Here is a 20,954-nt window from a genome sequence, read left to right as displayed (position 1 = left end):
ATTAGCAGTACCTTAATTCCCCCCATCCCAGTGTCCACTAACATGCCCTCCAGACCCCTATCCCAGTGTCCACTAACAGTGCCCTCCTTCCCCCTATCCCAGTGTCCACTAGCAGTACCTTAATTCCCCCCATCCCAGTGTCCACTAACAGTGCCCTCCTTCCCCCTATCCCAGTGTCCACTAGCAGTACCTTAATTCCCCAAATCCCAGTGTCCCCTAACAGTGCCCTCCTTCCCCTTATCCCAGTGTCCACTAACAGTGCCCTCCTTCCCCCTATCCCAGTGTCCACCACCAGTACCTTAATTCCCCCATCCCAGTGTCCACTAACAGTGCCCTCCTTCCCCCTATCCCAGTGTCCACTAGCAGTACCTTAATTCCCCCCATCCCAGTGTCCACTAACAGTGCCCTCCAGACCCCTATCCCAGTGACCATTAACAGTGCCCTCCTTCCCCCTATCCCAGTGTCCACTAACAGTGCACTCCTTCCCCCTATCCCAGTGTCCACTAGCAGTACCTTAATTCCCCAAATCCCAGTGTCCACTAACGGTGCCCTCCTTCCCCCTATCCCAGTGTCCACTAACAGTGACCTCCTTCCCCCTATCCCAGTGTCCACTAGCAGTACCTTAATTCCCCCATCCCAGTGTCCACTAACAGTGCCCTCCTTCCCCCTATCCCAGTGTCCAAATACAGTGCCTTCCTTCCCCATATCCCAGTGTCCACTAACAGTGCCCTCCTTCCCCCTACCCCAGTGTCCACTAGCAGTACCTTAATTCCCCCACCCCAGTGTCCACTAACAGTGCCCTCCTCCCCCCTACCCCAGTGTCCAAATACAGTGCCCTCCTTCCCCCTATCCCAGTGTCCACTAACAGTGCCCTCCTTCCCCCTATCCCAGTGTCCACTAGCAGTACCTTAATTCCCCCAACCCCAGTGTCCACTAATAGTGCCCTCCTTCCACCTATCCCAGTGTCCACTAGCAGTACCTTAATTCCCCCCATCCCATTGTCCACTAACAGTGACCTCCTTCCCCCTATCCCAGTGTCCACTAGCAGTACCTTAATTCCCCCATCCCAGTGTCCACTAACAGTGCCCTCCTTCCCCCTATCCCAGTGTCTAAAAATACAGTGCCTTCCTTCCCCATATCCCAGTGTCCACTAACAGTGCCCTCCTTCCCCCTACCCCAGTGTCCACTAGCAGTACCTTAATTCCCCCACCCCAGTGTCCACTAACAGTGCCCTCCTTCCCCCTACCCCAGTGTCCAAATACAGTGCCCTCCTTCCCCCTATCCCAGTGTCCACTAACAGTGCCCTCCTTCCCCCTATCCCAGTGTCCACTAGCAGTACCTTAATTCCCCCAACCCCAGTGTCCACTAATAGTGCCCTCCTTCCCCCTATCCCAGTGTCCACTTGCAGTACCTTAATTCCCCCCATCCCATTGTCCACTAACAGTGCCCTCCTTCCCCCTATCCCAGTGTCCACTAGCAGTACCTTAATTCCCCAAATCCCAGTGTCCCCTAACAGTGCCCTCCTTCCCCTTATCCCAGTGTCCACTAACAGTGCCCTCCTTCCCCCTATCCCAGTGTCCACAAGCAGTACCTTAATTCCCCCATCCCAGTGTCCACTAACAGTGCCTTCCTTCCCCCTATCCCAGTGTGCACTAGTAGTACCTTAATTCCCCCCATCCCAGTGTCCACTAACAGTGCCCTCCTTCCCCCTATCCCAGTGTCCACTAACAGTGCCCTCCTTCCCCCTATCCCAGTGTCCACTAGCAGTAACTTAATTCCACCCATCCCAGTGTCCACTAACAGTGCCCTCCAGACCCCTATCCCAGTGTCCACTAACAGTGCCCTCCTTCCCCCTATCCCAGTGTCCACTAACAGTGCCCTCCTTCCCCTATCCCAGTGTCCACTAACAGTGCCCTCCTTCCCCCTATCCCAGTGTCCACTAACAGTGCCCTCCTTCCCCCTTTCCCAGTGAACACTAACACTTCCTTCCTTCCCCCTATCCCAGTGTCCACTAACACTGCCCTCCTGACCCCTATCCCAGTGTCCACTAACAATGCCCTCCTTCCCCCTATCCCATTGTCCAAATACAGTGCCTTCCTTCCCCATATCCCAGTGTCCACTAACAGTGCCCTCCTTCCCCCTACCCCAGTGTCCAAATACAGTGCCCTCATTCCCCCTATCCCAGTGTCCATTAACAGTGCCCTCCTTCCCCCTATCCCAGTGTTCACTAGCAGTACCTTAATTCCCCCCACCCCAGTGTCCAATAACAGTGCCCTCCTTCCCCCAATCCCAGTGTCCACTAGCAGTACCTTAATTCCCCAAATCCCAGTGTCCACTAACAGTGCCCTCCTTCCCCCTATCCCAGTGTACACTATCAGTGCCCTCCTTCCCCCTATCCCAGTGTCCACTAGCAGTACCTTAATTCCCCCCATCCCAGTGTCCACTAACAGTGCCCTCCTTCCCCCTATCCCAGTGTCCACTAGCAGTACCTTAATTCCCCAAATCCCAGTGTCCCCTAATAGTGCCCTCCTTCCCCTTATCCCAGTGTCCACTAACAGTGCCCTCCTTCCCCCTATCCCAGTGTCCACAAGCAGTACCTTAATTCCCCATCCCAGTGTCCACTAACAGTGCCCTCCTTCCCCCTATCCCAGTGTCCACTAGCAGTACCTTAATTCCCCCCATCCCAGTGTCCACTAACAGTGCCCTCCAGACCCCTATCCCAGTGTCCACTAACAGTGCCCTCCTTCCCCCTATCCCAGTGTCCACTAACAGTGCCCTCCTTCCCCCTATCCCAGTGTCCACTAACAGTGCCCTCCTGACCCCTATCCCAGTGTCCACTAACAGTGCCCTCCTGACCCCTATCCCAGTGTCCACTAACAGTGCCCTCCTTCCCCCTATCCCAGTGTCCACTAACAGTGCCCTCCTTCCCCCTATCCCAGTGAACACTAACACTTCCTTCCTTCCCCCTTTCCCAGTGTCCACTAACACTGCCCTCCTGACCCCTATCCCAGTGTCCACTAACAGTGCCCTCCTTCCCCCTATCCCAGTGTCCACTAACAGTGCCCTCCTGACCCCTATCCCAGTGTCCACTAACAGTGCCCTCCTGACCCCTATCCCAGTGTCCACTAACAGTGCCCTCCTTCCCCCTATCCCAGTGTCCACTAACAGTGCCCTCCTTCCCCCTATCCCAGTGAACACTAACACTTCCTTCCTTCCCCCTTTCCCAGTGTCCACTAACACTGCCCTCCTGACCCCTATCCCAGTGTCCACTAACAGTGCCCTCCTTCCCCCTATCCCAGTGTCCACTAACAGTGCCCTCCTTCCCCCTATCCCAGTGTCCACTAACACTTCCTTCCTTCCCCCTATCCCAGTGTCCACTAACACTGCCCTCCTGACCCCTATCCCAGTGTCCACTAACAGTGCCCTCCTTCCCCCTATCCCATTGTCCACTAACAGTGCCCTCATTCCCCCTATCCCAGTGTCCACTAACAGTGCCTTCCTTCCCCTTATCCAGTGTCCACTAACAGTGCCCTCCTTCCCCCTATCCCATTGTCCACTAACAGTGCCCTCCTTCCCCCTATCCCAGTGTCCACTAACAGTGCCCTCCTTCCCCCTATCCCAGTGTCCACTAACAGTGCCCTCCTTCCCCTTATCCCAGTGTCCACTAACAATGCCCTCCTTCCCCCTATCCCAGTGTCCACTAACAGTGCCCTTCCGCCCCATGTCTGCTCCCAGTGCCCCATTGTGTGTAACCACTGGCTGTTCTCCTTTCTCCTCCATCCCAGCAAATAATGTGGAAAATAAAAAAAAGAAAAGAAAATGGATAGCCTTGAAAAGAACAACTAAAGCAAGTTGCCTCGCTGTTGCAGACTGTTCGAACTGGAGAGAGGACAGAGCAAGTGTTAAACCATCCGTTTGAATGCTGCAGTGGATCCTTTGAAGAGCAGAGCAAAGCAGAGGTCTGGACAAAGCAGAGGTTTGGACAAAACGTGTTACAAGTTAACACTGTACATCAACAATCACTGACATTTGTTGAAAAGTTCATGCATATTTACGTAAAACAAAAATATGTAGTGTAGTATATTTGGATTTTGGGAGAACAAAAGTCTAGATTTGAATTTCCACTGCCGTATTATATTATGGTGGGGTTGGGGATTTGAATCTCCACTGCCATATTATATTATGGTGGGGTTGGGGATTTGAATCTCCACTGCCGTATTATATTATGGTGGGGTTGGGGATTTGAATCTCCACTGCCGTATTATATTATGGTGGGGTTGGGGATTTGAATCTCCACTGCCATATTATATTATGGTGGGGTTGGGATTTGAATCTCCACTGCCGTATTATATTATGGTGGGGTTGGGGATTTGAATCTCCACTGCTGGTATATTTACAGATTTGTACTTTTTACCCCTTTTTCTCCCCAATTGGTAGTTACAGTCTTGTCCCATCGCTGCAACTCCTGTACGGACTCGGGAGAGGTGAAGGTCGAGAGCCATGTGTCCTCCGAAACATTACCCCGCCAAGCCACACTGCTTGCTTAACCCAGAAGCCAGCCGCACCAATGTGTAGGAGGAAACACTGTCCAGCTGGCGACCGAAGTCAGCATGCATGCGCCCGGCCGCCACAAGGAGTCTCTAGAGCGCGATGGGACAAGAACATCTCACCCTCCCAAATCCTCCCCTAATCCGGACGACGCTGGGCCAATTGTGCACCGCCTCATTGGTCTCCCGGTGGTGACCAAATAAAATCAAATCAAATCAAATGTATTTATATAGCCCTTCGTACATCAGCTGATATCTCAAAGTGCTGTACAGAAACCCAGCCTAAAACCCCAAACAGCAAGCAATGCAGGTGTAGAAGCACGGTGGCTAGGAAAAACTCCCTAGAAAGGCCAAAACCTATGAAGAAACCTAGAGAGGAACCAGGCTATGTGGGGTGGCCAGTCCTCTTCTGGCTGTGCCGGGTGGAGATTATAACAGAACATGGCCAAGATGTTCAAATGTTCATAAATGACCAGCATGGTCGAATAATAATAAGGCAGAACAGTTGAAACTGGAGCAGCAGCACGGTCAGGTGGACTGGGGACAGCAAGGAGTCATCATGTCAGGTAGTCCTGGGGCATGGTCCTAGGGCTCAGGTCCTCCGAGAGAGAGAAAGAAAGAGAGAAGGAGAGAATTAGAGAACGCACACTTAGATTCACACAGGACACCGAATAGGACAGGAGAAGTACTCCAGATACATAAACTACTGCAGCATAAATACTGGAGGCTGAGACAGGAGGGGTCAGGAGACACTGTGGCCCCATCAAAGGACACCCCCGGACAGCTCAGTCACAGCCTGGGATCGAACCCGGATCTGTAGCGACGCCTCTAGCACTGAGATGCAGGGCCTTAGACCGCTGTGCCACTCAGGAAGCCCTTATTTACAGAATTAACGACACACTACATCCACCACACAACAGCTGTCTGATGCACTTAGCTGATTGAGAACTGGGCCTGTTCTGCTCTCCCATTTGTGGAGCCTTGCCATTGAACAGTTGGGCAGGTTGATGTGTGGTTAGCTCTCTGTCCTGACGGACGCTAGAAATCAACACTGACACTCCCATGCAAACAAAAACACTTGTTCAGGCAGATTGGTTGTGTCGGGACCGCATACCAAAAGACCTCCTTTGTTCAGTGTATGTTACTGTAACTTTGATTAGGCCAGTTGTCTACACAGTACACTCATTAAATGGGTAGTATCTAAGCACTGGAAGTAGTTAGATGTTAGCTGTGTAGCATTTTAGTGTTTAGCTCTACATTATATTTTATATGTTACTGAACTGAGTGAACATATTCAAGGCTTGTTTATTACACACGGTTGCAAGTTTTGTTTTCCAGTAAAATGTTTCTGTGTTTTGTTCACTGCAGGCAGAATTCACAGAGAGTGAGAGAGGGCTTCAGGCTATCCCTACTCGCGGCTAGCAAAGTTGTTCTCCCAGTCGGGACTACAAGAACACAATGTAAGTAAAAAGATAAACCATAATTTATACTCTAGATGAAACTTACAGTACTTCAGGTATTTTCACTAGGCACTTTAGAGATATTTATAATTTTATATACTTGAATGTGGATGTCACTATATATTCACTAACCCATATCCATATGTCTGTGGAAAGCTATGAATGCAAAGCCAGACAGTAAGCAGTATATCATAACATATAATAGGAATAATGTCACTTTGATTTTTGGAGTTCCGATCTGAACACCTGTCACTTTTTGGCAAGGGCACGCCCCAGCACCAGGTCTCTCCTGCTGGAGTTGGGGGAGGGTATGTGTGTGTCTCAGTGTCTCAGTGTGTGTGTGTGTCTCAGTGTGTGTGTGTGTGGTGTGTGCATGTTTCTGAGTGTGTATGTGTGTGAGGGGGAGGTAGAAGATGAAACAGCCGTCGAGGAGGTGTTGATCACACAGCCAGACAGGGTGAGTGACAGACAATACCTGCTGTAAAATTCCCTCACATCTCCACTGATCTGTATTCATAGATCTTGTCTGCTCCGCATCACCAAACTGTACCCCACACCAGCCAGCTCCTTTAGCACGCATCGCCCCACTCCTCACACTCACTTCACTCCTCAACTCACATGTTAGACCCCTCTCCTTTTCTTCCTTAAGTATTTACCAAGTCTTTGTTCTCTGTCTAAATGATAGCTCTGATCACTAGCTAGAGAGGCTGAAAGAAGCTCTCTCTCTCTCTCGCTCTGTCTAACAATGTGGACTTTCTTTATTCCACCACTCCACTCCTAATCTCACCTAATTCGGATTCTTCAAATGTAAGTCTTTCCCGTTTAAGTGTGTTCTCAGACTCCTAATGCCTAACAGATGTCTGGTCTGTGTCATGTTTCTCTGTGAAGGTTTGTTAAGGGGCTTCAAAACTCAGTGAGTAAAAAGCTGATGCAGAATGAACATTTATTCGCCACACTACATCCCTATCAACACTGCTTGAATTATATACCAGTATTTATTAACTCCATACATTGTTTGGTTATGATGAAATATCTGGATGACGCTGATGGATGTTTATGTATGATCTTTGTCAGAGCTATATCAATGGTGTAACTGGAAAAAAAGAGCATGTCTGGGACATGTCCTACCCCTATCCCATGGCTTAGCACAGTGCACCAATTTCCTAAAACACATTCTATGTTATAACAGAAGACAGAATTGAAATACAGGACTACACAGAGTCAGCCTGTACAACTGAATTAGTTTTGTTGTGGCAGATGTAGGCAATAGTTTTGACTGACTATGTGTCATTTAATTTCTGCGGGAATTGTTTTGACAAAACAAGTTAGCGTAAAAGTGGGAAACGTCGGCTAAAACAAAAGGCTGTTTCTTTTTGCACCTATGTCAAGCATGTGTCAGTCTTCAGCGCGGTGTTCCACTGGAAGTGACATCAGAGCCCTGGAGGGCTTGTGCTGGGAGAAGGAGCTGTTTTGATATGATTTCACAGAACAGAGACGGTAGACCAAACAGAGCAGTCTCAGGGCTTGTCTGTCTACCTCTGTTGTTAGAATTTCACTATACAAACAGTAGCAATGAACTTGAAGGTGCTTTGCCATGCAGTACTGGGTCTTTATGTTTCTGTCTGTCACCTGCAATGACTGCAGAATTAAAGTGTAATGGGTTTCGTTGATAATTTATACTTTAATGTGAACTTTTTGACATGGATGCTGGCAGACTAGGGAGTGTCTGTCTTCAATAACTTCTTCATCCCGGCCACTGAACAAGACTGACGTTGTCTCCGGCGCCACTCCAGAATCTCCCATAATGTTTCATAACGGGGCATTTTTATACATGACCCTAAGCATGATGCAATGTTAACTGATAAATTGACTAAGGAACCACACCTGTGTGGAAGCACCTGCTTTCTCTATACTTTGTATCCCTCATTTGCTGAAGTGTTTTCTTTATTTTGCCAGTTACCTGTATTCTTTTATTCATCATATTATCTCAGATTGGGTTGACTGAGTTTGACCTACATTTCAACTCCTATTGGCTCTGTTTATGCATTCTGATTGGGTGTATAGTTCAAGACGACCATATGAACCACCAACCTGATTGAATGTCACTGGACAGAACCAGTGATTGACCCTATAGGTGAACAGAGCACCTTACTGGCTGTCTCTAGCCTGGACTGTGTCTGGCTCGGAGGTGATGATGCCCATAGCCCATCAGAGATTGATGGAGGGCAGAGACCAGCAGCAGGAATGAGCTCTATGCTTTGAAGTCCTCCACATGGAGGGAAATTGATATATCAGTTTAAGACCCAGACCCTATTAAAGGAGGCCCCGTCAGGTTAATGCACATCCACATTTCCCCCAACTCCATTCAGGCCGCTTGGACAGGGCCCTAATTCCTGCCCTGGCCCTGCTCGCCCCACTCGCACCAATCTCATTTTATCTTTCCCATCAGCAATATTCCTCCCATTGGAGGCAATAAGGTGTGGAGTAAATCACACAGTTAAACACTGGCTGGGGCCATCCCAGAAGTTCTCGCTCTCTTTCTCTTTCCAGCTGTGGATTCTCGTGGCATTAGGATCGTACGCCATTCAGTCAGTGGAGGGCCTCGGTCTGTCAAGCCCCCTCCCCCTTACCCTTCCATCACTCAATGGGCCCCCTACTCCCACCCTACCTTTCTTCCAGCTAGGTCTAACCCCGGGCAGGCTCTGTCCCCTGGTCAAAGAGACAAATCAAAGGACCCCGGGACCTCAGAGGTGAGCCTCGATCTCATTCATTTTTAATGGCATGCAGAAATACATTTCCATAAAAATGTAGAGTGGTGTTTTTTCAATTCAGACATCCTGTATTTATTATTAAACCTTTGTCTTTGGGGTCAGATCACTGGATATTGGCTGTCCATCAGAATCAGAATCCAAGATGGCGTAGCAGTGCAGACGTGTTTGTCGTTGTCCCATGTAGATTTGGTATTTTTTTCTATTTTTTGTGACATATATTTTGTGACATATATTTCAATCTCGTTTTCCATTTTTAAATTAAATATACCTTCCGGCAACCCGCCTCACCCAATGTGATACGGATCTGCTATTTTTAGACCTTATAGCTAGAACCTCCATCAGAAGCTAGATATCAGATGCTAACCAGCTAATTAGCTACTAGCCACTGTTAGCCACTGCTAGCAGCCTTTAACCCCTATCTCAGACACCAGCTGCTTTTACCGTGGATAATACCCGCTAGTCTGCACAGCGAGATACTGTATCAAACCCTCAGCATATTGGACTGCTTTTCTCCACCATTACTCCAGATTACTCCATTACTGGACCATTATTCCAGATCCTCGCAGCTAGCTAGCTGCTACCAAGTGGCCCAGCCCAGAAGCTAGCCTTTGAGCCAGGCCCATCTCCCGGCCTGCTCAGTGGACCCTATGATAACTCGGCTACACAGCTGATGCCTCCCAGACTCTTCACTAACAAGACTAGAAGCCACTACATTGCCAGATTCCTGCAGAAAGCTCTGTACCTTTGCATCGGATCATCGCAACTAGCTAGCTGCTACCAAGTGGCTATAGTGGCTAACGCCCTTGTCCCGAAGCTAGCACCAGTTAGCCTCGAGCCAGGCGCATCTCCTGGCAAGAAAACTAAATTACTCCAGCTACAATACCACTTTTGCCAATTGGCCTGGAACCTTTGTCAACACGGAGCCCCGCCGATCCATCACGATTGGTCTGCCGACGTAATTCCGTCCGATGTGCCCACAACCGGCCTTAGCCGGACGTCGGTGAAGACGCTTCCGCTAGCAACGGCCTGCTAACTTTATGAACTCTGTGTCTCCCGCTTACTAGCGTAGTAACGACTTCCCTGTTTCATCTATTGCTGTTCACTGGACCCTATGATCACCTGGCTACATAGCTGATGCCTGCTGGACTGTTCATTAATCACGGTACTCCATTTTGTTTTTTTGTTTATCTGTCGGCCTCAGCCTCGATCTCAGGCCCTGTGTGTAGTTAACTGACCGTCTCTGCCCATTCATCGCCATTTTACCTGTTGTTGTTGTCTTATCTGATTAGCTGTTGCTGTCTTACCCGTTGTTGTCTTAGCTAGCTCTCCCAATCAACACCTGTGATTGCTTTATGCCTCGTTTTATGTCTCCCTCTGGGGTGACCTCACCTAGCATAAATAGTGCCTCCAGAGATGCAAACTCTCTTATCGTCACTCAATGCCTAGGTTTACCTCCACTGTACCCACACCCTACCATATTCCTGTCTGTACATTATGCCCTGAATCTATTCTACCACGCCCAGAAATCTGTTCCTTTTATTCTCTGCCCCCAACGCACTATAGGACCAGTTTTGATAGCCTTTTGCCGTACACTCATCCTACTCCTCCTCTGTTCCTCGGGTGATGTAGAGGTTAACCCGGGCACTGTGTGTCCCCAGGCGCTCTCATTTGTTGACTTCTGTAACCGTAAAAGCCTTGGTGTCATGCATGTTAACATCAGAAGCCTCCTCTCTAAGTTTGTTTTACTCACTGCTTTAGCACACTCCGCCAACTCTGATGTCCTTGCCATGTCTAAATTCTGGCTTAGGAATGCCAACAACAATTCTGAGATTTACATCCCCAACTACAACATCTTATGTCAAGATAGAACTGCCAAAGGGGGAGGTGTTGCAATCTACTGCAGAGATAGCCTGCAAAGTTCTGTCATACTTTCCAGGTCTATGCCCAAACAGTTCAAGCTTCTAATTTTAAAAATCAATTTCTCCAGAAATAAGTCTCTCACTGTTGCCGCCTGTTATAGACCCGGCCAATCACCCAGCTGTGCCCTGGACACCATATGTGAATTGATTGCCCCCCATCTATCTTCAGAGTTCGTTCTGTTAGATGACCTAAACTGGGATATGCTTACCACCCCGGCCATCCTACAATCTAAGCTTGATGCCACCAATCTCACTCAAATTATCAAGGAACCCACCAGGTACAACCCTAAATCCATAAACATGGGCACCCTTATAGATATTATCCTGACCAACTTGCCCTTCAAATACACCTCTGCTGTTTTCAATCATAATCTCAGCGATCACTGCCTTATTGCCTACATCCGTTATGGGCCCGCACCCACCCGTAAAACTAAATGCATGCTCTTCAACCGATCGCTGCCCGCACCCGCCCACCTGACTAGCATCACTACTCTGGACGGTTCTAAAATGGAATATGTGGACAACTACAAAAACCTAGGTGTCTGGCTAGACTGTGAACTCTCCTTCCAGACTCATATTAAGCATCTCCAATCCAAAATGAAATCTAGAATCGGCGTCCTATTTCGCAACAAAGCCTCCTTCACTCACGCTGCCAAACACACCCTTGTAAAACTGACCATCCTACCAATCCTCGACTTTGGCGATGTCATATACAAAATAGCCTCCAAAACTCTACTCAGCACACTGGATGCAGTCTGTCACAGTGCCATCCATTTTGCCACCAAATCCCCTTATACCACCCACCACTGCGACCTGTATGCTCTAGTCAGCTGGCCCTCGCTACATATTCGTTGCCAGACCCACTGGCTCCAGGTCATCTATAAGTCTTTGCTAGGTAAAGCTCTGCCTTATCTCAGCTCACTGGTCACCATAACAACACCCACCCGTAGCACGCACTCCAACAGGTATATCTCACTGGTCATCCCCAAAGCAAACACCCACTTTATCCACCTTTCCTTCCAGTTCTCTGCTGTCAATGACTGGAACAAATTGCAAAAATCGCTGAAGTTGGAGACATATATTTCCCTCACTAACTTTAAGCATCAGCTATCTGAGCAGCTTACCGATCGCTGCAGCTGTACATAGCCCATCTGTAAATAGCCCATCCAACTACCTACCTCATCCCCATGTTGTTTTGATTTACTTTTTTAGTATTTCTACTTGCACATCATCATCTACACATCTATCACTCCAGTGTTCATTTGCTAAATTGTAATTACTTCGCTACTATGGCCTATTACCTTAACTCCTTCCTCCATTTGCACACGCTGAATATTGATTTTTCTATAGTGTTATTGACTGCACTTTTGTTTATTCCATGTGTAACTCTGTGTTGTTGTTTTTTGTTGCACTGCTTTGCTTTATCTAGGGCCAGGTCGCAGTTGTAAATGGGAACTTGTTCTCAACTGGCCTACCTGGTAAAATAAAGGTGAAATACATTTTTTTTAAAGTCTCAAGGTGCCTCCCAAATGGCACCCTCCCACTGGTCACAGACGTCAATTCAACGTCTATCCCATGTTGGTTCAACGTAATTTTATTGAAATGATGTGGAAACATGTTGTCAACAATGTCAACAATGTTGATTCAACCAGTGTGTACCCAGTGGGCTATTCCCTACATAGTGCGCTACTTTTTACCACAGCTCGTCGGGGAATAGGGTGCCATTTGGGATGAAGCCTCTGTGTTTTAGGGAGTGTTGGTCCGACAGATAGATCATCTCTATGTTTTATAGTTTCTGGTTATTCACTTTTATTCATCTCCTTCTGTCTATAGTCATAAGACTGCTTATATCTGTGACATCAAAAGGAAGTAGATATTAAATACCCTGAGAACTAACATGTGTTCTATTACATGTCTGGGTTAGGCGATCCCCGTACCATTTCTGATTCAACAGCTGCTGTTAATCTGCTATGGTCAGGCCTGCGTGGGGGACGTTGGTCATCCGCTAATCTTCACCTATTAGTAAAGAAGATGGGACCTTTTTGCTGACATGAATTTGATTTAGACAGACGAACCAAAGTATTTCAGGTCACACTCAAATACAACTGGCCTGTTTACAGTTTTAAGTCTGTAATAGTAGTAGTAGTATTAGTAGTAGTTAGTAATAGTAGTGGTAAGTAGTAGTAATTAGTAGTAGTAGTAGTAGTAGTAGTTGTTGTAGTAGTACTTGTAGTAGTAGTTGTTGTTGTTGCAGTAATAGTGGTAGTGGTAGTAATAATAGTAGTAGTAGTAGTAGCATGCAGTAGTAGTTGTTGTTGTAGTAGTAGTAGGAGTAATAACAGTCGTAGTAATAGTATTAGTAGCAGTAGTAGTATTTGTTGTAGTATTAGTAGCAGTTGTTGTAGTAATAGTAGTAGTAGTCTTAGTAGCAGCAGCAGTAGTAGTAGTAATAGTAGTAGTAGTAGTAGTGTAGTAGTAGTAGCAGCAGCAGTAGTAGTAGTAGTAGCAGCAGCAGTAGTAGTAGTAGTAGTAGTAGTAGTGGTGGTGGTGGTGATGGTCGTGATAGTTGTTGTTGGAGTAGTAGTACCTGTAGTAGTAGTAGTAGTAGTAGTACCAGTAGTAGTACTAGTAACAGCAGTAGTAGTTGTTGTTGTAGTAGTAGTAATAGTATTAGTAGCAGTAGTAGTATTTGTTGTAGTATTAGTAGCAGTAGTAGTAATAGTAGTAGTAGTAGTAGTAGTAGTAGTGGTGGTGGTGGCAGTGGTGTTTGTGATGGTGGTAGTTGTTGCTAGAGTAGTAGTAATAGTAGTAGTAGTTGTTGTTGTTGTAGTAGTAGTACCAGTTATAGTAGTAGTAGTAGCAGTATTAGTAGTAGTTGTATGCTGCCTCATTTTGCCTACTAAGGTATTGGACTAAAGACTGAGAATAAGGATTTTGACATTTTGTGTTTGATCTATGCCCATGCAAATTCTTTACTCTCATCACCACTGTAGTAGGTAGTAGGATTAAACCCTGTGTTGTTCCAGTTATTGGCCTCTCCTGAGACATTATGTTGTGACTGATTGTCTGAGCTGCATCAGATCCATCAATTGAATTCAAAGAAATGTTATCCATTACTCCCCAAACCCAAACAGCAGATGTTGTGCTGTATTTGTAAGCCAACTTCCTTTATTATGTTAATGACCCTATCTTCTCATATACGCCATTTCCATTTGAGCTGGGTAGGAAATCATCAGATGAATTTGGATCCTTCAACAACTGGTGTTTGACATTCTGTTGATGAGATGAAATATGAAACGCTTTTCAAAAGCGAATGGCATATGACAATCGCACAACATAAAATGCCTTTTGAATGAGCGGGAGATCACAATGCCTTCCTGCCGCCATGGTCTGTGTTTAAGACGTTGTCTTGTATAAATGTAGCATTGATTATATTCTGTTGAAGTGTACAGGCAACAAAGGATGGGGACATATTGTGGATTCAATGCTTGTGATTTTCTTAATTCTCTTGATATATATTAGCATAAACCATGAAAACACATCGACAGTATTACGGTAATAATGCACTGTGGAAACACAGGGATACACTATCACATTGTACATGATCTCTTTCTACTAGTTCGTTTTTCCTTTGTTTTATTCACACTGACTCAGACACTCACCCTGGTCTCAGAGTGTGCCCTTTCCACTCTGTGACCTGCCACACCCTCCTCTGTGTGTGTGTGTGTGTGTGTGTGTGTGTGTGTGTGTGTGTGTGTGTGTGTGTGTGTGTGTGTGTGTGTGTGTGTGTGTGTGTGCGTGTGTATCTGTGTGTGTGCGTGTGTATCTGTGTGTGTGCATGTGTACAGCCTGGGTTCAGAGGCATAGCGTTGGGTTGCATGAGGGAGCGTGGTGGCAGAGCACTCCTCTGATGGACCAGATCCAGTGTTCACTGAAGCCTTTCGCATATATATAGAACTTCTGAATATCTAAACCATTATTTAGCATCCAAATCAGTTCTGCTTGTCTGACTGATGGACAATTTCAGCGTGACCCCAGTCTCTTTGCATGTGACCTATACTGTCTAGATTCTTGCATATTGTTTGGATGTTCACATTGACTTTTCTCCCTTTTCTTTCTTTGATCCTTTTAACATGCTCTTTGTGTTGGAATTCATGAAATATTCATGTTTGGACTACGGCTTTTCCATATCTTTATATACAATTATTGGCACCCTTCCTGTTATGTCGAGCCATCTAATAGTGGGTATTTAGTTTATTTAAGTGTGACTTCAGATTTGTTTGACAGTTTAGTCATTTTGTGTCATGAATTGATAAGGTGATATATTATGATGGAGGGTGCGGTGTGATTACCTTCTTAGCCTACCATTAATATTGATCATCACAAGCAATGTGTATTACACAGGCTTACAGTATACATCAGGGTTTTAATGTGAGCAACAACAAAAAACAGCATAATAATAATAATTATTATTATTATGATGATGATTATTATGATTATATTATTGTATTACTATTATTATAATTATTATATTATTATTATAATATATATATTTTCAATTATATGTAATTATTTAATTATTATTATATTGTTATTATTATATTGTTATTATTAAGCTTATATTTATATTATTATATTATATTATAATTATTATTCTATTATAATCATTCTATTATTATTCTATTATTATTTTTATATTAATATATTATTAATATTCTATTTATATTATTATCACTATTATTATATTATATTGTTATTATTATATTATAATTATTATTATACAATTACATTTTTATATAATAATTTTATAATTATTACTATTGTTATTATACCATTATATTTATATTATTATATTATTATAATATTATATTATTATAGTATTTTTATTATTTTTATTATATTATTATTATATTGTTATTATAATTATATTATTTTATTTCTAATAAAGAATACAACATAATAATATTATAATAATTTATATTATTATATTTATAATATAAACACATTTCTGTATTTTCTTCCATTCATTATAGTCATTATCACCATTATCATCACAACAATCAGAGAAATTAAATATGACTTAATATGTCTTACTGGCTGTAGTGGTTATGTGTCTTAGTGGCTGTAGTGGTTATGTGTCTTAGTGGCTGTAGTGGTTATGTGTCTTATTGGCTGTAGTGGTTATGTGTCTTAGTGGCTGTAGTGGTTATGTGTCTTAGTGGCTGTAGTGGTTATGTGTCTTATTGGCTGTAGTGGTTATGTGTCTTAGTGGCTGTAGTGGTTATGTGTCTTAGTGGCTGTAGTGGTTATGTGTCTTAGTGGCTGTAGTGGTTATGTGTCTTATTGGCTGTAGTGGTTATGTGTCTTAGTGGCTGTAGTGGTTATGTGTCTTAGTGGCTGTAGTGGTTATGTGTCTTATTGGCTGTAGTGGTTATGTGTCTTATTGGCTGTAGTGGTTATGTGTCTTAGTGGCTGTAGTGGTTATGTGTCTTATTGGCTGTAGTGGTTATGTGTCTTATTGGCTGTAGTGGTTATGTGTCTTAGTGGCTGTAGTGGTTATGTGTCTTAGTGGCTGTAGTGGTTATGTGTCTTATTGGCTGTAGTGGTTATGTGTCTTAGTGGCTGTAGTGGTTATGTGTCTTATTGGCTGTAGTGGTTATGTGTCTTATTGGCTGTAGTGGTTATGTGTCTTATTGGCTGTAGTGGTTATGTGTCTTATTGGCTGTAGTGGTTATGTGTCTTAGTGGCTGTAGTGGTTATGTGTCTTACTGGCTGTAGTGGTTATGTGTCTTAGTGGCTGTAGTGGTTATGTGTCTTATTGGCTGTAGTGGTTATGTGTCTTAGTGGCTGTAGTGGTTATGTGTCTTAGTGGCTGTAGTGGCTATGTGTCTTATTGGCTGTAGTGGTTATGTGTCTTATTGGCTGTAGTGGTTATGTGTCTTATTGGCTGTAGTGGTTATGTGTCTTATTGGCTGTAGTGGTTATGTGTCTTATTGGCTGTAGTGGTTATGTGTCTTAGTGGCTGTAGTGGTTATGTGTCTTAGTGGCTGTAGTGGTTATGTGTCTTATTGGCTGTAGTGGTTATGTGTCTTATTGGCTGTAGTGGTTATGTGTCTTATTGGCTGTAGTGGTTATGTGTCTTATTGGCTGTAGTTGTTATGTGTCTTATTGGCTGTAGTGGTTATGTGTCTTATTGGATTTAGTGGTTATGTGTCTTATTGGCTGTAGTGGTTATGTGTCTTATTGGCTGTAGTGGTTATGTGTCTTAGTGGCTGTAGTGGTTATGTGTCTTATTGGCTGTAGTGGTTATGTGTCTTATTGGCTGTAGTGGTTATGTGTCTTAGTGGCTGTAGTGGTTATGTGTCTTATTGGCTGTAGTGGTTATGTGTCTTATTGGCTGTAGTGGTTATGTGTCTTAGTGGCTGTAGTGGTTATGTGTCTTATTGGCTGTAGTGGTTATGTGTCTTATTGGCTGTAGTGGTTATGTGTCTTAGTGGCTGTAGTTGTTATGTGTCTTATTGGCTGTAGTGGTTATGTGTCTTATTGGCTGTAGTGGTTATGTGTCTTATTGGCTGTAGTGGTTATGTGTCTTATTGGCTGTAGTGGTTATGTGTCTTAGTGGCTGTAGTGGTTATGTGTCTTATTGGCTGTAGTGGTTATGTGTCTTATTGGCTGTAGTGGTTATGTGTCTTATTGGCTGTAGTGGTTATGTGTCTTATTGGCTGTAGTGGTTATGTGTCTTATTGGCTGTAGTGGTTATGTGTCTTATTGGCTGTAGTGGTTATGTGTCTTATTGGCTGTAGTGGTTATGTGTTTTATTGGCTGTTGTGGTTATGTGTCTTATTGACTGTAGTGGTTATGTGTCTTATTGGCTGTAGTGGTTATGTGTCTTATTGGATTTAGTGGTTATGTGTCTTATTGGCTGTAGTGGTTATGTGTCTTATTGGCTGTAGTGGTTATGTGTTTTATTGGCTGTAGTGGTAATGATAACATGGTTAATAATATGTTCCTCTCTATCATCACCAGTAGATATTGGCAGAAGTAGTAATTGAAGTGGGAATGTCATTACCATCCCCGGTGTGTAGTGGAGGGATTTTGCAGGACAGACATAGACAGACAGAGGCCCAGGCTGTGATGTGGCCCTAGTCTGGCCGCCTAGCCAAAGAATGCGTCCCAAATGGCACTCTATTTACTATGTAGTGCCCTACTTTTGACCTGGGCCCATATGGCTCTTGTCTAAAGTAGTGCACTACATATGGAATAGGGTGTCATTTGGGACACCATCAAACACTGATGTCCTCTGGAGCTCTAAATGTAAATGCTGTCTATTCACCCAGCATTTAATAAACGTTCTGGAGGTTTATTAATGTGCAAATGGGTGAGAGCACCTCTCCCCTGTGCCAGGCAGCCCCAGCCGAACGGCAGAGTGAACGGCAGCACAGAGGCACAGAGCTGTTTAACAGAGAGATTCACAAATCAGTCCAACTGGAGCTAAGCCTGTGGCTGCCTCTCTCTCCACTGGGGAACCACTAGCAGTATTTAATTCACACACTGTGTGTGTGTGTGTGTGTGTGTGTGTGTGTGTGTGTGTGTGTGTGTGTGTGTGTGTGTGTGTGTGTGTGTGTGTGTGTGTATACTGTATGTATGTGTATGATGGAGTCCATTACCCGCCAGAGAGCCTTTTATGTTTACTTATTTGTACCGCTCTCAAATAAGGTTCTTCCAGTGCCACTCACCTGGTGAATGGCAGGTTGTCAGAGAGAAATTGGGTCGAGAGATGGGAGCGACATCCAGATTCTGGCATCATGCATAAAGTTCCGTCACTCACAGAGCTAGAATACAAATAGGGAAATCTCAGGATAAAGACTCCTAGGATCCATCCATAGTAATATGAATGCAAATAGGATTAAGGGCCAGCTTTAGAGGCTGATATACAATTCACAGTGCTTATATGAGTCTGACGGCGGAGGCTATACATTCTCAACCTATACTGGAAATGAGGACACACTTATACAGACAGCTTTCACGGTAGTTTTCATGCATACAGACAGCTTTCATGGTAGTTTTCATGCATACAGACAGCTTTCACGGTAGTTTTCATGCCTACAGACAGCGTTCATGGTAGTATTAATGGATTTTTCTCCCCCATCACATCGTATTGTGATTAGCAGTAGAGATGCATCACCTCGTATTGTGATTAGCAGTAAAGATGCATCACCTCGTATTGTGATTAGCAGTAGAGATGCATCACCTCGTATTGTGATGAGCAGTAGAGATGCATCACCTCGTATTGTGATTAGCAGTAGAGATGCATCACCTCGTATTGTGATTAGCAGTAGAGATGCATCACCTCGTAATGTGATTAGGAGTAGAGATGCATCACCTCGTATTGTGATTAGCTGTAGAGATGCATCACCTCGTATTGTGATTAGCAGTAGAGATGCATCACCTCCTAATGTGATTAGCAGTAGAGATGCATCACCTCGTATTGTGATTAGGAGTAGAGATGCATCATCTCGTATTGTGATTAGCAGTAGAGATGCATCATCTCGTATTGTGATTAGCATTAGAGATGCATCACCTCGTATTGTGATTAGGAGTAGAGATGCATCACCTCGTATTGTGATTAGCAGTAGAGATGCATCTCCTCCTAATGTGATTAGCAGTAGAGATGCATCACCTCGTATTGTGATTAGCAGTAGAGATGCATCACCTCGTATTGTGATTAGCAGTAGAGATGCATCTCCTCCTAATGTGATTAGCAGTAGAGATGCATCACCTCGTATTGTGATTAGCAGTAGAGATGCATCTCCTCCTAATGTGATTAGCAGCAGAGATGCATCACCTCGTATTGTGATTAGCAGTAGAGATGCATCACCTCGTATTGTGATTAGCAGTAGAGATGCATCACCTCGTATTGTGATTAGCAGTAAAGATGCATCACCTCGTATTGTGATTAGCAGTAAAGATGCATCACCTCGTATTGTGATTAGCAGTAGAGCAGCCTCTTTCATTAGTGTTCTATACCGAATCATCTGTCAGGTGTTTTCACTCAATATTAGTTTGATGTTCTTCTGGGGGAGAAATGATTGGCTTGATGTAATGTACATTTGTTTTTACAAACCCACAGGAGTGAACTACGAAGGGCTTTTCATTCAGGTTCAGACAACAACTCAAAGTTTTTTCTCTTTTACTCAACTGTTTCAACAAGCATTTAAACTGACTGATCTCGAAAATAATTTGTGCTTCATCATGTGACTAGGTTCTTTCTGTTGGGGTCAAATTCTACAGCCGTGGTCTGGGCTTTGTGTCCATAACCTCTTGCTGACTGTTGATAGAAATAAATATTATTTGACATTTGACTGCTGTTTTTCTTGTCAGAGGGAGAAAATAACAAGGTCCATTCTGCTTCATAAATTTTCACTCATTACATCTCTTTGAGCACATAAGCTCTGGTCCTCTCTCTCTCTCTCTCTCTCTCTCTCTCTCTCTCTCTCCCTCTCTCTCTCTCTCTCTATCTCTCTCTCTCTCTCTCTCTCTCTCTCTCTCTCTCTCTCTCTCTATCTCTCTTCCTCTCTCTCTAGCTCTCTCTCCCAGGGCTGTTAGCTGGTTCTCTCCAGAGCTGAGGTCTGGTTTATCTCCGTCTATAAAGTTAAGAAAGCTGGCAGAGCTGTAAATTTGGACGCCCTTCGTTAGAGGCCCTCCCCTGCCTGTAGTTCATCTGAATCATCAGTGGTCTTTAGTTTCCTTTCAAGGCCGTAAAGTACACTGACTGAGGAGAGGGGAGAGGGGAGAGGGTGAGAGGTGAGGGGTTAGAGTGTGGGAGGTGAAGGGAGAAGGGGTTAGGGGGGAGAAAGGAGTGAGGTGAGGGAAGAGGGGTTTAGGAGGGTGGGAGGCGAGTGGAAAGGGAGACAAGGAGACGGGGTGAGGGGGGCGAGGGGACCGTCGGGGGCCTGTGACGCGTGGGGGTCAGCTGCCAGACATAGGAATGATATACGGTGAGGCCTGTGTACCTCGCTGACACAAGACACTAACTAGACTGCTTTACAATTGGTTTCATTTTCCCCTTGCTTTCTCCCCACTCTCTTCTCTCTCTCTCTTAGGCCTCATGTCATCCTCCAGGACAGCTTGATCTTTAGTGAGCTGCTTCCAGCAGATGAGGATTGACATGTCAGAGAAAACAAATGGACACAGACAGGGATAGAGCTATGTGAGGAGCTGTAGAGGCCTTGCCTTTACTGTCTAACATGACCTGAG

The sequence above is a fragment of the Oncorhynchus mykiss genome, chromosome 26 (genome assembly GCF_057628025.1).
Source record: "Oncorhynchus mykiss isolate SJ-2025 chromosome 26, ASM5762802v1, whole genome shotgun sequence".
In the NCBI taxonomy this organism is placed as follows: domain Eukaryota; kingdom Metazoa; phylum Chordata; class Actinopteri; order Salmoniformes; family Salmonidae; genus Oncorhynchus; species Oncorhynchus mykiss.
This window is presented reverse-complemented; position numbering follows the sequence as displayed.